The following is an 18,626-nucleotide window of genomic DNA, read 5'->3' on the forward strand; positions in this document are numbered from 1 at the left end:
CATAGAATTGAATAATCGAGTTGGGACCCATTAGTTTTTCCTATTTAGAACATATTCAATGCCCGTGCCAAATTTTACGTTTCTATGTGAGAAAATTGGATTGTGTACGTAAAATTTGGACGCTAATTCTTTTGCGCATAGAATTGAATAATCGAGTTGGGACCCATTAGCTTTTCCTATTTATGACATAATCAATGCTCGTGCCAAATTTCAAGTTTCTATGTGAGAAAATTGGATTCCGTACATAAAATTTGGAGGCTAATTCTTTTGCACATAGAATTGAATAATCGAGTTGGACCCATTAGCTTTTCCTATTTATGACATAATCAATGCTCGTGCCAAATTTCACGTTTCTATGACACTGGAAAGTGAGAAAAATACATTCCGTACGTAAAATTTTGACGCTAACTCTTTTGCGCATAGAATTGAATAATCGAGTTGGGACCCATTAGTTTTTACTATTTAGAACATATTCAATGCCCGTGCCAAATTTTACGTTTCTATGTGAGAAAATTGGATTGTGCACGTAAAATTTGGACGCTAATTCTTTTGCGCATAGAATTGAATAATCGAGTTGGGACCCATTAGCTTTTCCTATTTATGACATAATCAATGCTCGTGCCAAATTTCAAGTTTCTATGTGAGAAAATTGGATTCCGTACGTAAAATTTGGAGGCTAATTCTTTTGCACATAGAATTGAATAATCGAGTTGGGACCCATTAGCTTTTCCTATTTTTGACATAATCAATGCTCGTGCCAAATTTCACGTTTCTATGACACTGGAAAGTGAGAAAAATACATTTCGTACGTAAAATTTTGACGCTAATTCTTTTGCGCATAGAATTGAATAATCGAGTTGGGACCCATTAGTTTTTCCTATTTAGAACATATTCAATGCCCGTGCCAAATTTTAAGTTTCTATGTGAGAAAATTGGATTGTGTACGTAAAATTTGGACGCTAATTCTTTTGCGCATAGAACTGAATAATCGAGTTGGGACCCATTAGCTTTTCCTATTTATGACATAATCAATGCTCGTGCCAAATTTCAAGTTTCTATGTGAGAAAATTGGATTCCGTACATAAAATTTGGAGGCTAATTCTTTTGCACATAGAATTGAATAATCGAGTTGGACCCATTAGCTTTTCCTATTTATGACATAATCAATGCTAGTGCCAAATTTCACGTTTCTATGACACTTCAAAGTGAGAAAAATACATTCTGTACGTAAAATTTTGACGCTAATTCTTTTGCGCATAGAATTGAATAATCGAGTTGGGACCCATTAGTTTTTCCTATTTAGAACATATTCAAAGCCCGTGCCAAGTTTTACGTTTCTATGTGAGAAAATTGGATTGTGCACGTAAAATTTGGACGCTAATTCTTTTGCGCATAGAATTGAATAATCGAGTTGGGAACCATTAGCTTTTCCTATTTATGACATAATCAATGCTCATGCCAAATTTCAAGTTTCTATGTGAGAAAATTGGATTCCGTACGTAAAATTTGGAGGCTAATTCTTTTGCACATAGAATTGAATAATCGAGTTGGGACCCATTAGCTTTTCCTATTTATGACATAATCAATGCTCGTGCCAAATTTCAAGTTTCTATGTGAGAAAATTGGATTCCGTACGTAAAATTTGAAGGCTAATTCTTTTGCACATAGAATTGAATAATCGAGTTAGGACCCATTAGCTTTTCTTATTTATGACATAATCAATGCCCGTGCAAAATTTTAAGTTTCTATGTGAGAAAATTACATTCCGTAAGTAACATTTGGACGCTAATTCTTTTGCGCATAGAATTAAATAACGGAGTTGGGACCCATTAGCTTTTCCTATTTATGACAAAATCAATGCCCGTGCCAAATTTTAAGTTTCTATGTGAGAAAATTACATTCCATACGTAAAACTTGGACGCTAATTCTTTTGTGCCTAGAATTAAATAACGGAGTTGGGACCCTTTAGCTTTTCCTATTTATGACATAATCAATGCCCGTGCCAAATTTCAAGTTTCTATGTGAGAAAATTGGATTCCGTATATAAAATTTGGAGGCTAATTCTTTTGCACATAGAATTGAAAAATCGAGTTGGGACCCATTAGCTTTTCCTATTTATGACATAATCAATGCTCGTGCCAAATTTCACATTTCTATGACACTGGAAAGTGAGAACAATGCATTCCGTACGTAAAATTTTGACGCTAATTCTTTTGCACATAGAATTGAATAATCGAGTTAGGACCCATTAGCTTTTCCTATTTATGACATAATCAATGCTCGTGCCAAATTTCACGTTTCTATGACACTGGAAAGTGAGAAAAATACATTCCGTACGTAAAATTTTGACGCTAATTCTTTTGCGCATAGAATTGAATAATCGAGTTGGGACCCATTAGTTTTTCCTATTTAGAACATATTCAATGCCCGTGCCAAATTTTAAGTTTCTATGTGAGAAAATTGGATTGTGTACGTAAAATTTGGACGCTAATTCTTTTGCGCATAGAATTGAATAATCGAGTTGGGACCCATTAGCTTTTCCTATTTATGACATAATCAATGCTCGTGCCAAATTTCAAGTTTCTATGTGAGAAAATTGGATTCCGTACATAAAATTTGGAGGCTAATTCTTTTGCACATAGAATTGAATAATCGAGTTGGACCCATTAGCTTTTCCTATTTATGACATAATCAATGCTCGTGCCAAATTTCATGTTTCTATGACACTGGAAAGTGAGAAAAATACATTCCGTTCGTAAAATTTTGACGCTAACTCTTTTGCGCATAGAATTGAATAATCGAGTTGGGACCCATTAGTTTTTCCTATTTAGAACATATTCAATGCCCGTGCCAAATTTTACGTTTCTATGTGAGAAAATTGGATTGTGTACGTAAAATTTGGACGCTAATTCTTTTGCGCATAGAATTGAATAATCGAGTTGGGACCCATTAGCTTTTCCCATTTATGACATAATCAATGCTCGTGCCAAATTTCAAGTTTCTATGTGAGAAAATTGGATTCCGTACGTAAAATTTTGACGCTAATTCTTTTGCGCATAGAATTGAATAATCGAGTTGGGACCCATTAGTTTTTCCTATTTAGAACATATTCAATGCCCGTGCCAAATTTTAAGTTTCTATGTGAGAAAATTGGATTGTGTACGTAAAATTTGGACGCTAATTCTTTTGCGCATAGAATTGAATAATCGAGTTGGGACCCATTAGCTTTTCCTATTTATGACATAATCAATGCTCGTGCCAAATTTCAAGTTTCTATGTGAGAAAATTGGATTCCGTACATAAAATTTGGAGGCTAATTCTTTTGCACATAGAATTGAATAATCGAGTTGGACCCATTAGCTTTTCCTATTTATGACATAATCAATGCTCGTGCCAAATTTCATGTTTCTATGACACTGGAAAGTGAGAAAAATACATTCCGTTCGTAAAATTTTGACGCTAACTCTTTTGCGCATAGAATTGAATAATCGAGTTGGGACCCATTAGTTTTTCCTATTTAGAACATATTCAATGCCCGTGCCAAATTTTACGTTTCTATGTGAGAAAATTGGATTGTGTACGTAAAATTTGGACGCTAATTCTTTTGCGCATAGAATTGAATAATCGAGTTGGGACCCATTAGCTTTTCCCATTTATGACATAATCAATGCTCGTGCCAAATTTCAAGTTTCTATGTGAGAAAATTGGATTCCGTACGTAAAAATGGGAGGCTAATTCTTTTGCACATAGAATTGAATAATCGAGTTGGGACCCATTAGCTTTTCCTATTTATGACATAATCAATGCTCGTGCCAAATTTCAAGTTTCTATGTGAGAAAATTGGATTCCGTACGTAAAATTTGAAGGCTAATTCTTTTGGACATAGAATTGAATAATCGAGTTAGGACCCATTAGCTTTTCTTATTTATGACATAATCAATGCCCGTGCGAAATTTTAAGTTTCTATGTGAGAAAATTACATTCCGTAAGTAACATTTGGACGCTAATTCTTTTGCGCATAGAATTAAATAACGGAGTTGGGACCCTTTAGCTTTTCCTATTTATGACAAAATCAATGCCCGTACCAAATTTTAAGTTTCTATGTGAGAAAATTACATTCCATACGTAAAACTTGGACGCTAATTCTTTTGTGCCTAGAATTAAATAACGGAGTTGGGACCCTTTAGCTTTTCCTATTTATGACATAATCAATGCCCGTGCCAAATTTCAAGTTTCTATGTGAGAAAATTGGATTCCGTATATAAAATTTGGAGGCTAATTCTTTTGCACATAGAATTGAAAAATCGAGTTGGGACCCATTAGCTTTTCCTATTAATGACGTAATCAATGCTCATGCCAAATTTCACGTTTCTATGACACTGGAAAGTGAGAACAATGCATTCCGTACGTAAAATTTTGACGCTAATTTTTTTGCGCATAGAATTGAATAATCGAGTTGGGACCTATTAGTTTTTCCTATTTAGGACATATTCAATGCCCGTGCCAAATTTTACGTTTCTATGTGAGAAAATTGGATTCTGTACGTAAAATTTGGACGCTAATTCTTTTGCGCATAGAATTGAATAATCGAGTTGGGACCCATTAGCTTTTCCTATTTATGACATAATCAATACTCGTGCCAAATTTCAAGTTTCTATGTGAGAAAAATGGATTCCGTACATAAAATTTGGAGGCTAATTCTTTTGCACATAGAATTGAATAATCGAGTTGGACCCATTAGCTTTTCCTATTTATGACATAATCAATGCTCGTGCCAAATTTCACGTTTCTATGACACTGGAAAGTGAGAAAAATACATTCCGTATGTAAAATTTTGACGCTAACTCTTTTGCGCATAGAATTGAATAATCGAGTTGGGACCCCTTAGTTTTTCCTATTTAGAACATATTCAATGCCCGTGCCAAATTTTACGTTTCTATGTGAGAAAATTGGATTGTGTACGTAAAATTTGGGCGCTAATTCTTTTGCGCATAGAATTGAATAATCGAGTTGGGACCCATTAGCTTTTCCTATTTATGACATAATCAATGCTCGTGCCAAATTTCAAGTTTCTATGTGAGAAAATTGGATTCCCTACGTAAAATTTGGAGGCTAATTCTTTTGCACATAGAATTGAATAATCGAGTTGGGACCCATTAGCTTTTCCTATTTATGACATAATCAATGCTCGCGCCAAATTTCAAGTTTCCATGTGAGAAAATTGGATTCCGTACGTAAAATTTGAAGGCTAATTCTTTTGCACATAGAATTGAATAATCGAGTTAGGACCCATTAGCTTTTCTTATTTATGACATAATCAATGCCCGTGCCAAATTTTAAGTTTCTATGTGAGAAAATTACATTCCGTAAGTAACATTTGGACGCTAATTCTTTTGCGCATAGAATTAAATAACGGAGTTGGGACCCATTAGCTTTTCCTATTTATGACAAAATCAATGCCCGTGCCAAATTTTAAGTTTCTATGTGAGAAAATTACATTCCATACGTAAAACTTGGACGCTAATTCTTTTGTGCCTAGAATTAAATAACGGAGTTGGGACCCTTTAGCTTTTCCTATTTATGACATAATCAATGCCCGTGCCAAATTTCAAGTTTCTATGTGAGAAAATTGGATTCCGTATATAAAATTTGGAGGCTAATTCTTTTGCACATAGAATTGAAAAATCGAGTTGGGACCCATTAGCTTTTCCTATTTATGACATAATCAATGCTCGTGCCAAATTTCACATTTCTATGACACTGGAAAGTGAGAACAATGCATTCCGTACGTAAAATTTTGACGCTAATTCTTTTGCACATAGAATTGAATAATCGAGTTAGGACCCATTAGCTTTTCCTATTTATGACATAATCAATGCTCGTGCCAAATTTCACGTTTCTATGACACTGGAAAGTGAGAAAAATACATTCCGTACGTAAAATTTTGACGCTAATTCTTTTGCGCATAGAATTGAATAATCGAGTTGGGACCCATTAGTTTTTCCTATTTAGAACATATTCAATGCCCGTGCCAAATTTTAAGTTTCTATGTGAGAAAATTGGATTGTGTACGTAAAATTTGGACGCTAATTCTTTTGCGCATAGAATTGAATAATCGAGTTGGGACCCATTAGCTTTTCCTATTTATGACATAATCAATGCTCGTGCCAAATTTCAAGTTTCTATGTGAGAAAATTGGATTCCGTACATAAAATTTGGAGGCTAATTCTTTTGCACATAGAATTGAATAATCGAGTTGGACCCATTAGCTTTTCCTATTTATGACATAATCAATGCTCGTGCCAAATTTCATGTTTCTATGACACTGGAAAGTGAGAAAAATACATTCCGTTCGTAAAATTTTGACGCTAACTCTTTTGCGCATAGAATTGAATAATCGAGTTGGGACCCATTAGTTTTTCCTATTTAGAACATATTCAATGCCCGTGCCAAATTTTACGTTTCTATGTGAGAAAATTGGATTGTGTACGTAAAATTTGGACGCTAATTCTTTTGCGCATAGAATTGAATAATCGAGTTGGGACCCATTAGCTTTTCCCATTTATGACATAATCAATGCTCGTGCCAAATTTCAAGTTTCTATGTGAGAAAATTGGATTCCGTACGTAAAATTTTGACGCTAATTCTTTTGCGCATAGAATTGAATAATCGAGTTGGGACCCATTAGTTTTTCCTATTTAGAACATATTCAATGCCCGTGCCAAATTTTAAGTTTCTATGTGAGAAAATTGGATTGTGTACGTAAAATTTGGACGCTAATTCTTTTGCGCATAGAATTGAATAATCGAGTTGGGACCCATTAGCTTTTCCTATTTATGACATAATCAATGCTCGTGCCAAATTTCAAGTTTCTATGTGAGAAAATTGGATTCCGTACATAAAATTTGGAGGCTAATTCTTTTGCACATAGAATTGAATAATCGAGTTGGACCCATTAGCTTTTCCTATTTATGACATAATCAATGCTCGTGCCAAATTTCATGTTTCTATGACACTGGAAAGTGAGAAAAATACATTCCGTTCGTAAAATTTTGACGCTAACTCTTTTGCGCATAGAATTGAATAATCGAGTTGGGACCCATTAGTTTTTCCTATTTAGAACATATTCAATGCCCGTGCCAAATTTTACGTTTCTATGTGAGAAAATTGGATTGTGTACGTAAAATTTGGACGCTAATTCTTTTGCGCATAGAATTGAATAATCGAGTTGGGACCCATTAGCTTTTCCCATTTATGACATAATCAATGCTCGTGCCAAATTTCAAGTTTCTATGTGAGAAAATTGGATTCCGTACGTAAAAATGGGAGGCTAATTCTTTTGCACATAGAATTGAATAATCGAGTTGGGACCCATTAGCTTTTCCTATTTATGACATAATCAATGCTCGTGCCAAATTTCAAGTTTCTATGTGAGAAAATTGGATTCCGTACGTAAAATTTGAAGGCTAATTCTTTTGGACATAGAATTGAATAATCGAGTTAGGACCCATTAGCTTTTCTTATTTATGACATAATCAATGCCCGTGCGAAATTTTAAGTTTCTATGTGAGAAAATTACATTCCGTAAGTAACATTTGGACGCTAATTCTTTTGCGCATAGAATTAAATAACGGAGTTGGGACCCTTTAGCTTTTCCTATTTATGACAAAATCAATGCCCGTACCAAATTTTAAGTTTCTATGTGAGAAAATTACATTCCATACGTAAAACTTGGACGCTAATTCTTTTGTGCCTAGAATTAAATAACGGAGTTGGGACCCTTTAGCTTTTCCTATTTATGACATAATCAATGCCCGTGCCAAATTTCAAGTTTCTATGTGAGAAAATTGGATTCCGTATATAAAATTTGGAGGCTAATTCTTTTGCACATAGAATTGAAAAATCGAGTTGGGACCCATTAGCTTTTCCTATTAATGACGTAATCAATGCTCATGCCAAATTTCACGTTTCTATGACACTGGAAAGTGAGAACAATGCATTCCGTACGTAAAATTTTGACGCTAATTTTTTTGCGCATAGAATTGAATAATCGAGTTGGGACCTATTAGTTTTTCCTATTTAGGACATATTCAATGCCCGTGCCAAATTTTACGTTTCTATGTGAGAAAATTGGATTCTGTACGTAAAATTTGGACGCTAATTCTTTTGCGCATAGAATTGAATAATCGAGTTGGGACCCATTAGCTTTTCCTATTTATGACATAATCAATACTCGTGCCAAATTTCAAGTTTCTATGTGAGAAAAATGGATTCCGTACATAAAATTTGGAGGCTAATTCTTTTGCACATAGAATTGAATAATCGAGTTGGACCCATTAGCTTTTCCTATTTATGACATAATCAATGCTCGTGCCAAATTTCACGTTTCTATGACACTGGAAAGTGAGAAAAATACATTCCGTATGTAAAATTTTGACGCTAACTCTTTTGCGCATAGAATTGAATAATCGAGTTGGGACCCCTTAGTTTTTCCTATTTAGAACATATTCAATGCCCGTGCCAAATTTTACGTTTCTATGTGAGAAAATTGGATTGTGTACGTAAAATTTGGGCGCTAATTCTTTTGCGCATAGAATTGAATAATCGAGTTGGGACCCATTAGCTTTTCCTATTTATGACATAATCAATGCTCGTGCCAAATTTCAAGTTTCTATGTGAGAAAATTGGATTCCCTACGTAAAATTTGGAGGCTAATTCTTTTGCACATAGAATTGAATAATCGAGTTGGGACCCATTAGCTTTTCCTATTTATGACATAATCAATGCTCGCGCCAAATTTCAAGTTTCCATGTGAGAAAATTGGATTCCGTACGTAAAATTTGAAGGCTAATTCTTTTGCACATAGAATTGAATAATCGAGTTAGGACCCATTAGCTTTTCTTATTTATGACATAATCAATGCCCGTGCCAAATTTTAAGTTTCTATGTGAGAAAATTACATTCCGTACGTAACATTTGGACGCTAATTCTTTTGCGCATAGAATTAAATAACGGAGTTGGGACCCATTAGCTTTTCCTATTTATGACAAAATCAATGCCCGTGCCAAATTTTAAGATTCTATGTGAGAAAATTACATTCCATACGTAAAACTTGGACGCTAATTCTTTTGTGCCTAGAATTAAATAACGGAGTTGGGACCCTTTAGCTTTTCCTATTTATGACATAATCAATGCCCGTGCCAAATTTCAAGTTTCTATGTGAGAAAATTGGATTCCGTACATAAAATTTGGAGGCTAATTCTTTTGCACATATAATTGAAAAATCGAGTTGGGACCCATTAGCTTTTCCTATTTATGACATAATCAATGCTCGTGCCAAATTTCACGTTTCTATGACACTGGAAAGTGAGAACAATGCATTCCGTACGTTAAATTTTGACGCTAATTCTTTTGCGCATAGAATTGAAAAATCGAGTTAGGACCCATTAGCTTTTCCTATTTATGACATAATCAATGCTCGTGCCAAATTTCACGTTTCTATGACACTGGAAAGTGAGAAAAATACATTCCGTACGTAAAATTTTGACGCTAATTCTTTTGCGCATAGAATTGAATAATCGAGTTGGGACCCATTAGTTTTTCCTATTTAGAACATATTCAATGCCCGTGCCAAATTTTAAGTTTCAATGTGAGAAAATTGGATTGTGTACGTAAAATTTGGACGCTAATTGTTTTGCGCATAGAATTAAATAACGGAGTTGGGACCCATTAGCTTTTCCTATTTATGACATAATCAATGCCCGTGCCAAATTTTAAGTTTCTATGTGAGAAAATTACATTCCATACGTAAAACTTGGACGCTAATTCTTTTGTGCCTAGAATTAAATAACGGAGTTGGGACCCTTAAGCTTTTCCTATTTATGACAAAATCAATGCCCGTGCCAAATTTCAAGTTTCTATGTGAGAAAATTGGATTCCGTACAAAAAATTTGGAGGCTAATTCTTTTGCACATAGAATTGAAAAATCGAGTTGGGACCCATTAGCTTTTCCTATTTATGACATAATCAATGCTCGTGCCAAATTTCAAGTTTCTATGTGAGAAAATTGGATTCCGTACGTAAAATTTGGACGCTAATTCTTTTGCACATAGAATTGAATAATCGAGTTGGACCCATTAGCTTTTCCTATTTATGACATAATCAATGCTAGTGCCAAATTTCACGTTTCTATGACACTGGAAAGTGAGAAAAATACATTCTGTACGTAAAATTTTGACGCTAATTCTTTTGCGCATAGAATTGAATAATCGAGTTGGGACCCATTAGTTTTTCCTATTTAGAACATATTCAAAGCCCGTGCCAAGTTTTACGTTTCTATGTGAGAAAATTGGATTGTGCACGTAAAATTTGGACGCTAATTCTTTTGCGCATAGAATTGAATAATCGAGTTGGGACCCATTAGCTTTTCCTATTTATGACATAATCAATGCTCGTGCCAAATTTCAAGTTTCTATGTGAGAAAATTGGATTCCGTACGTAAAATTTGAAGGCTAATTCTTTTGCACATAGAATTGAATAATCGAGTTAGGACCCATTAGCTTTTCTTATTTATGACATAATCAATGCCCGTGCAAAATTTTAAGTTTCTATGTGAGAAAATTACATTCCGTAAGTAACATTTGGACGCTAATTCTTTTGCGCATAGAATTAAATAACGGAGTTGGGACCCATTAGCTTTTCCTCTTTATGACAAAATCAATGCCCGTGCCAAATTTTAAGTTTCTATGTGAGAAAATTACATTCCATACGTAAAACTTGGACGCTAATTCTTTTGTGCCTAGAATTAAATAACGGAGTTGGGACCCTTTAGCTTTTCCTATTTATGACATAATCAATGCCCGTGCCAAATTTCAAGTTTCTATGTGAGAAAATTGGATTCCGTATATAAAATTTGGAGGCTAATTCTTTTGCACATAGAATTGAATAATCGAGTTGGGACCCATTAGCTTTTCCTATTTATGACATAATCAATGCTCGTGCCAAATTTCAAGTTTCTATGTGAGAAAATTGGATTCCGTACGTAAAATTTGAAGGCTAATTCTTTTGCACATAGAATTGAATAATCGAGTTGGGACCCATTAGCTTTTCCTATTTATGACATAATCAATGCTCGTGCCAAATTTCAAGTTTCTATGTGAGAAAATTGGATTCCGTACGTAAAATTTGAAGGCTAATTCTTTTGCACATAGAATTGAATAATCGAGTTAGGACCCATTAGCTTTTCTTATTTATGACATAATCAATGCCCGTGCAAAATTTTAAGTTTCTATGTGAGAAAATTACATTCCGTAAGTAACATTTGGACGCTAATTCTTTTGCGCATAGAATTAAATAACGGAGTTGGGACCCATTAGCTTTTCCTATTTATGACAAAATCAATGCCCCTGCCAAATTTTAAGTTTCTATGTGAGAAAATTACATTCCATACGTAAAACTTGGACGCTAATTCTTTTGTGCCTAGAATTAAATAACGGAGTTGGGACCCTTTAGCTTTTCCTATTTATGACATAATCAATGCCCGTGCCAAATTTCAAGTTTCTATGTGAGAAAATTGGATTCCGTATATAAAATTTGGAGGCTAATTCTTTTGCACATAGAATTGAAAAATCGAGTTGGGACCCATTAGCTTTTCCTATTTATGACATAATCAATGCTCGTGCCAAATTTCACATTTCTATGACACTGGAAAGTGAGAACAATGCATTCCGTACGTAAAATTTTGACGCTAATTCTTTTGCACATAGAATTGAATAATCGAGTTAGGACCCATTAGCTTTTCCTATTTATGACATAATCAATGCTCGTGCCAAATTTCACGTTTCTATGACACTGGAAAGTGAGAAAAATACATTCCGTACGTAAAATTTTGACGCTAATTCTTTTGCGCATAGAATTGAATAATCGAGTTGGGACCCATTAGTTTTTCCTATTTAGAACATATTCAATGCCCGTGCCAAATTTTAAGTTTCTATGTGAGAAAATTGGATTGTGTACGTAAAATTTGGACGCTAATTCTTTTGCGCATAGAATTGAATAATCGAGTTGGGACCCATTAGCTTTTCCTATTTATGACATAATCAATGCTCGTGCCAAATTTCAAGTTTCTATGTGAGAAAATTGGATTCCGTACATAAAATTTGGAGGCTAATTCTTTTGCACATAGAATTGAATAATCGAGTTGGACCCATTAGCTTTTCCTATTTATGACATAATCAATGCTCGTGCCAAATTTCATGTTTCTATGACACTGGAAAGTGAGAAAAATACATTCCGTTCGTAAAATTTTGACGCTAACTCTTTTGCGCATAGAATTGAATAATCGAGTTGGGACCCATTAGTTTTTCCTATTTAGAACATATTCAATGCCCGTGCCAAATTTTACGTTTCTATGTGAGAAAATTGGATTGTGTACGTAAAATTTGGACGCTAATTCTTTTGCGCATAGAATTGAATAATCGAGTTGGGACCCATTAGCTTTTCCCATTTATGACATAATCAATGCTCGTGCCAAATTTCAAGTTTCTATGTGAGAAAATTGGATTCCGTACGTAAAAATGGGAGGCTAATTCTTTTGCACATAGAATTGAATAATCGAGTTGGGACCCATTAGCTTTTCCTATTTATGACATAATCAATGCTCGTGCCAAATTTCAAGTTTCTATGTGAGAAAATTGGATTCCGTACGTAAAATTTGAAGGCTAATTCTTTTGGACATAGAATTGAATAATCGAGTTAGGACCCATTAGCTTTTCTTATTTATGACATAATCAATGCCCGTGCGAAATTTTAAGTTTCTATGTGAGAAAATTACATTCCATACGTAAAACTTGGACGCTAATTCTTTTGTGCCTAGAATTAAATAACGGAGTTGGGACCCTTTAGCTTTTCCTATTTATGACAAAATCAATGCCCGTGCCAAATTTCAAGTTTCTATGTGAGAAAATTGGATTCCGTACAAAAAATTTGGAGGCTAATTCTTTTGCACATAGAATTGAAAAATCGAGTTGGGACCCATTAGCTTTTCCTATTTATGACATAATCAATGCTCGTGCCAAATTTCAAGTTTCTATGTGAGAAAATTGGATTCCGTACGTAAAATTTGGACGCTAATTCTTTTGCACATAGAATTGAATAATCGAGTTGGACCCATTAGCTTTTCCTATTTATGACATAATCAATGCTAGTGCCAAATTTCACGTTTCTATGACACTGGAAAGTGAGAAAAATACATTCTGTACGTAAAATTTTGACGCTAATTCTTTTGCGCATAGAATTGAATAATCGAGTTGGGACCCATTAGTTTTTCCTATTTAGAACATATTCAAAGCCCGTGCCAAGTTTTACGTTTCTATGTGAGAAAATTGGATTGTGCACGTAAAATTTGGACGCTAATTCTTTTGCGCATAGAATTGAATAATCGAGTTGGGACCCATTAGCTTTTCCTATTTATGACATAATCAATGCTCGTGCCAAATTTCAAGTTTCTATGTGAGAAAATTGGATTCCGTACGTAAAATTTGAAGGCTAATTCTTTTGCACATAGAATTGAATAATCGAGTTAGGACCCATTAGCTTTTCTTATTTATGACATAATCAATGCCCGTGCAAAATTTTAAGTTTCTATGTGAGAAAATTACATTCCGTAAGTAACATTTGGACGCTAATTCTTTTGCGCATAGAATTAAATAACGGAGTTGGGACCCATTAGCTTTTCCTCTTTATGACAAAATCAATGCCCGTGCCAAATTTTAAGTTTCTATGTGAGAAAATTACATTCCATACGTAAAACTTGGACGCTAATTCTTTTGTGCCTAGAATTAAATAACGGAGTTGGGACCCTTTAGCTTTTCCTATTTATGACATAATCAATGCCCGTGCCAAATTTCAAGTTTCTATGTGAGAAAATTGGATTCCGTATATAAAATTTGGAGGCTAATTCTTTTGCACATAGAATTGAATAATCGAGTTGGGACCCATTAGCTTTTCCTATTTATGACATAATCAATGCTCGTGCCAAATTTCAAGTTTCTATGTGAGAAAATTGGATTCCGTACATAAAATTTGGAGGCTTATTCTTTTGCACATAGAATTGAATAATCGAGTTGGACCCATTAGCTTTTCCTATTTATGACATAATCAATGCTCGTGCCAAATTTCATGTTTCTATGACACTGGAAAGTGAGAAAAATACATTCTGTTCGTAAAATTTTGACGCTAACTCTTTTGCGCATAGAATTGAATAATCGAGTTGGGACCCATTAGTTTTTCCTATTTAGAACATATTCAATGCCCGTGCCAAATTTTACGTTTGTATGTGAGAAAATTGGATTGTGTACGTAAAATTTGGACGCTAATTCTTTTGCGCATAGAATTGAATAATCGAGTTGGGACCCATTAGCTTTTCCCATTTATGACATAATCAATGCTCGTGCCAAATTTCAAGTTTCTATGTGAGAAAATTGGATTCCGTACGTAAAAATGGGAGGCTAATTCTTTTGCACATAGAATTGAATAATCGAGTTGGGACCCATTAGCTTTTCCTATTTATGACATAATCAATGCTCGTGCCAAATTTCAAGTTTCTATGTGAGAAAATTGGATTCCGTACGTAAAATTTGAAGGCTAATTCTTTTGGACATAGAATTGAATAATCGAGTTAGGACCCATTAGCTTTTCTTATTTATGACATAATCAATGCCCGTGCGAAATTTTAAGTTTCTATGTGAGAAAATTACATTCCGTAAGTAACTTTTGGACGCTAATTCTTTTGCGCATAGAATTAAATAACGGAGTTGGGACCCTTTAGCTTTTCCTATTTATGACAAAATCAATGCCCGTGCCAAATTTTAAGTTTCTATGTGAGAAAATTACATTCCATACGTAAAACTTGGACGCTAATTCTTTTGTGCCTAGAATTAAATAACGGAGTTGGGACCCTTTAGCTTTTCCTATTTATGACATAATCAATGCCCGTGCCAAATTTCAAGTTTCTATGTGAGAAAATTGGATTCCGTATATAAAATTTGGAGGCTAATTCTTTTGCACATACAATTGAAAAATCGAGTTGGGACCCATTAGCTTTTCCTATTAATGACGTAATCAATGCTCATGCCAAATTTCACGTTTCTATGACACTGGAAAGTGAGAACAATGCATTCCGTACGTAAAATTTTGACGCTAATTCTTTTGCGCATAGAATTAAATAATCGAGTTGGGACCCATTAGTTTTTCCTATTTAGAACATATTCAATGCCCGTGCCAAATTTTAAGTTTCTATGTGAGAAAATTGGATTGTGTACGTAAAATTTGGACGCTAATTCTTTTGCGCATAGAATTGAATAATCGAGTTGGGACCCATTAGCTTTTCCTATTTATGCCATAATCAATGCTCGTGCCAAATTTGAAGTTTCTATGTGAGAAAATTGGATTCCGTATGTAAAATTTGGAGGCTAATTCTTTTGCACATAGAATTGAATAATCGAGTTGGACCCATTAGCTTTTCCTATTTATGACATAATCAATGCTCGTGCCAAATTTCACGTTTCTATGACACTGGAAAGTGAGAAAAATACATTCCGTATGTAAAATTTTGACGCTAACTCTTTTGCGCATAGAATTGAATAATCGAGTTGGGACCCCTTAGTTTTTCCTATTTAGAACATATTCAATGCCCGTGCCAAATTTTACGTTTCTATGTGAGAAAATTGGATTGTGTACGTAAAATTTGGGCGCTAATTCTTTTGCGCATAGAATTGAATAATCGAGTTGGGACCCATTAGCTTTTCCTATTTATGACATAATCAATGCTCGTGCCAAATTTCAAGTTTCTATGTGAGAAAATTGGATTCCCTACGTAAAATTTGGAGGCTAATTCTTTTGCACATAGAATTGAATAATCGAGTTGGGACCCATTAGCTTTTCCTATTTATGACATAATCAATGCTCGCGCCAAATTTCAAGTTTCCATGTGAGAAAATTGGATTCCGTACGTAAAATTTGAAGGCTAATTCTTTTGCACATAGAATTGAATAATCGAGTTAGGACCCATTAGCTTTTCTTATTTATGACATAATCAATGCCCGTGCCAAATTTTAAGTTTCTATGTGAGAAAATTACATTCCGTACGTAACATTTGGACGCTAATTCTTTTGCGCATAGAATTAAATAACGGAGTTGGGACCCATTAGCTTTTCCTATTTATGACAAAATCAATGCCCGTGCCAAATTTTAAGTTTCTATGTGAGAAAATTACATTCCATACGTAAAACTTGGACGCTAATTCTTTTGTGCCTAGAATTAAATAACGGAGTTGGGACCCTTTAGCTTTTCCTATTTATGACATAATCAATGCCCGTGCCAAATTTCAAGTTTCTATGTGAGAAAATTGGATTCCGTACCTAAAATTTGGAGGCTAATTCTTTTGCACATAGAATTGAAAAATCGAGTTGGGACCCATTAGCTTTTCCTATTTATGACATAATCAATGCTCGTGCCAAATTTCACGTTTCTATGACACTGGAAAGTGAGAACAATGCATTCCGTACGTTAAATTTTGACGCTAATTCTTTTGCACATAGAATTGAAAAATCGAGTTAGGACCCATTAGCTTTTCCTATTTATGACATAATCAATGCTCGTGCCAAATTTCACGTTTCTATGACACTGGAAAGTGAGAAAAATACATTCCGTACGTAAAATTTTGACGCTAATTCTTTTGCGCATAGAATTGAATAATCGAGTTGGGACCCATTAGTTTTTCCTATTTAGAACATATTCAATGCCCGTGCCAAATTTTAAGTTTCAATGTGAGAAAATTGGATTGTGTACGTAAAATTTGGACGCTAATTGTTTTGCGCATAGAATTAAATAACGGAGTTGGGACCCATTAGCTTTTCCTATTTATGACATAATCAATGCCCGTGCCAAATTTTAAGTTTCTATGTGAGAAAATTACATTCCATACGTAAAACTTGGACGCTAATTCTTTTGTGCCTAGAATTAAATAACGGAGTTGGGACCCTTTAGCTTTTCCTATTTATGACAAAATCAATGCCCGTGCCAAATTTCAAGTTTCTATGTGAGAAAATTGGATTCCGTACAAAAAATTTGGAGGCTAATTCTTTTGCACATAGAATTGAAAAATCGAGTTGGGACCCATTAGCTTTTCCTATTTATGACATAATCAATGCTCGTGCCAAATTTCAAGTTTCTATGTGAGAAAATTGGATTCCGTACGTAAAATTTGGACGCTAATTCTTTTGCACATAGAATTGAATAATCGAGTTGGACCCATTAGCTTTTCCTATTTATGACATAATCAATGCTAGTGCCAAATTTCACGTTTCTATGACACTGGAAAGTGAGAAAAATACATTCTGTACGTAAAATTTTGACGCTAATTCTTTTGCGCATAGAATTGAATAATCGAGTTGGGACCCATTAGTTTTTCCTATTTAGAACATATTCAAAGCCCGTGCCAAGTTTTACGTTTCTATGTGAGAAAATTGGATTGTGCACGTAAAATTTGGACGCTAATTCTTTTGCGCATAGAATTGAATAATCGAGTTGGGAACCATTAGCTTTTCCTATTTATGACATAATCAATGCTCGTGCCAAATTTCAAGTTTCTATGTGAGAAAATTGGATTCCGTACGTAAAATTTGGAGGCTAATTCTTTTGCACATAGAATTGAATAATCGAGTTGGGACCCATTAGCTTTTCCTATTTATGACATAATCAATGCTCGTGCCAAATTTCAAGTTTCTATGTGAGAAAATTGGATTCCGTACGTAAAATTTGAAGGCTAATTCTTTTGCACATAGAATTGAATAATCGAGTTAGGACCCATTAGCTTTTCTTATTTATGACATAATCAATGCCCGTGCAAAATTTTAAGTTTCTATGTGAGAAAATTACATTCCGTAAGTAACATTTGGACGCTAATTCTTTTGCGCATAGAATTAAATAACGGAGTTGGGACCCATTAGCTTTTCCTATTTATGACAAAATCAATGCCCGTGCCAAATTTTAAGTTTCTATGTGAGAAAATTACATTCCATACGTAAAACTTGGACGCTAATTCTTTTGTGCCTAGAATTAAATAACGGAGTTGGGACCCTTTAGCTTTTCCTATTTATGACATAATCAATGCCCGTGCCAAATTTCAAGTTTCTATGTGAGAAAATTGGATTCCGTATATAAAATTTGGAGGCTAATTCTTTTGCACATAGAATTGAATAATCGAGTTGGGACCCATTAGCTTTTCCTATTTATGACATAATCAATGCTCGCGCCAAATTTCAAGTTTCCATGTGAGAAAATTGGATTCCGTACGTAAAATTTGAAGGCTAATTCTTTTGCACATAGAATTAAATAACGGAGTTGGGACCCATTAGCTTTTCCTATTTATGACAAAATCAATGCCCGTGCCAAATTTTAAGTTTCTATGTGAGAAAATTCCATTCCATACGTAAAACTTGGACGCTAATTCTTTTGTGCCTAGAATTAAATAACGGAGTTGGGACCCTTTAGCTTTTCCTATTTATGACATAATCAATGCCCGTGCCAAATTTCAAGTTTCTATGTGAGAAAATTGGATTCCGTAC

This window comes from Eleutherodactylus coqui, chromosome 8 (genome assembly GCF_035609145.1).
Source record: "Eleutherodactylus coqui strain aEleCoq1 chromosome 8, aEleCoq1.hap1, whole genome shotgun sequence".
NCBI classification, from domain to species: Eukaryota; Metazoa; Chordata; class Amphibia; order Anura; family Eleutherodactylidae; genus Eleutherodactylus; species Eleutherodactylus coqui.